Source organism: Dipteris shenzhenensis, unplaced genomic scaffold (genome assembly GCF_047967505.1).
Source record: "Dipteris shenzhenensis isolate YYH24624 ecotype China unplaced genomic scaffold, Dip_SZ_1.0 scaf0077, whole genome shotgun sequence".
NCBI lineage: Eukaryota > Viridiplantae > Streptophyta > Polypodiopsida > Gleicheniales > Dipteridaceae > Dipteris > Dipteris shenzhenensis.
Window position 1 is genome coordinate 80,327 of NW_028239384.1, and position 1,883 is coordinate 82,209.

At 48.3% G+C, this 1,883-nt stretch overlaps 1 non-coding gene across 1 annotated transcript; it reads right to left on the reverse strand.

Annotated features, from left to right (window-relative positions):
* Positions 1-1,518: 1,518 nt before the first annotated feature.
* TRNAK-UUU (transfer RNA lysine (anticodon UUU)) lies at positions 1,519-1,591 on the reverse strand. Its single transcript has one exon. It is a non-coding gene; the product is annotated as a tRNA-Lys (tRNA).
* Between the last annotated feature and the right edge of the window lie 292 nt (positions 1,592-1,883).

Below are 1,883 nucleotides of genomic sequence, written 5' to 3' on the forward strand. Positions count from 1 at the left end.
CCCCGCTTATGTCAGCTCTTGCCCCCCCGGCCTTCACAATTCCTATGCTGGTCGCTCCATTTCTCGAGTCAAGCCATAATCCCAATACTCCAAGGTTACCGCTAGATCTTTTTCCACCCCTACAGCTCTGGAAACTGATCCTGGATCAGGGCGATTACTGCGATTGACGAAGAATGGTATGTGCTTGAGTGCAATCCATCGGAATGTTGGTCGGAGCCTTGGGTCTGGCATCGGTGGATCCCTCGCTTGTCGAGACGCTGTCACTTGGTCGCTCGCGCCTCGATAATGGGCTAGCTTAACTAGAGGGAAAGGGAGAATTATTCAGAACGAACTCCACCAGGAATCTTTCAATCGATAACCACCATGTCTCATCTGACCCAGTCTCGGGGCGTCAAAACGGTGACGAATTCACGGATTGGACCGTGTTAGGCCGGGGCAAGGGCCATGAAAACGATGGAATGGAAAGGCCTCCGCTCCATTTCCCCCCACAGGCCAGCCGAAGCTTGGGTGGGAAGTAATAATAGTAATAATAGAGCCCGCATAGCTTGGGTAAGCAAGGCGCAAAGCATCAAGTTCTACGAGGGACTAAACAAACAACAAGTCTAGCCGACAGTGGAAATCGGAAAAAACCCGGCCACCTCACGATCGCCAGAGAGTCCGAAGGCCTGCTACACTCCTACGCTTTGAGGAGAGCCACCTTATGATCGCCAGAGAGTCCAAAGGCCGGCTACACTCCTACGCTTTGGGAAGAGACCGTTAGGTCTCGCAGCCTTCTCTCTCCTCGGTTTCTTTCATAAGCTCTCGAAAGAATAGTAATTCGATATGGCAGTTGATTATTGGTAGCTCTAAGCTTATGATCTTGCTGGGAAAGGGATGGATGTCTGAGCGGTTGAAAGAGTCGGTCTTGAAAACCGAAGTATTCAGAAGAATACCGGGGGTTCGAATCCCTCTCCATCCGTGAGTACGGCCATAAGTTAGCATTCTCACGTTTCCCACCCCGATTTGAAGAGCGCTTCTTGTCAGTTATGAGCAGAGCCGAGCCTAAGAGGTTAAAAGAGATCGTCACAATTTCATTTATGACGCGTCTAGCCCAATAGGCTCTATTTCATTGAGCGAATTACGCTGCCGAGAGAATCAAAATATACGGCGGTGTTTCAGCTTCCCCTAATTGCTACGCCATCTGAGCCTTGCTCCGCTACCGGCGTTCCTGGCTTTATCCAGTTAGCAGTGAAGAAGTTCGGGTTTTTCAATAAGAGCGTTTTGAATCGACGTGCGGATATGATGGAATTGGTAGACATGCCAGGTTTAGGTTCTGGTGACCAACGTCGTGGGGGTTCAAGTCCCCCTATCCGTAGCAGTTGGAACCTCGAAGTTATGCCATCACTAGGCCTCGCCGAAATCAAATGGGTTTCTTCTCTCCGGCCTTCAATCATTGGGCGAATAGTCCCCCTAACCCGAAGAGTGATCTTTGAACGTATATACGAACTGTCATAACTACTCAATCACGTGTTTCAGGTTTGGGTATAGCAGGACTTGAACCTGCGACCATTAGGTTAAAAGCCCAATGCTCTACCAACTGAGCTATACACCCGAGTATTATTGTTATTATTATTATTACTAATTATGAGATAGATTTCTATGTAGTAATTGAACGGCAAAGAACAACTCTGACCTAGGCCGGGCGTATCGCGATGGCATTCTAGTAGTATACATGAATGAATGTTACCTAGGCAACTATCCCTTGGTTCAGACGCTTCATTTGCGGAACGAGATAAATAAAGGTATAATAATGAATCGACAAATCATGTGCTTCTAGGAACCTTCTCGTTAATCGAACTCGCCATCCAATAGAAGGAGTTGGCAAGGCTAGCTGGTCCTCGGGG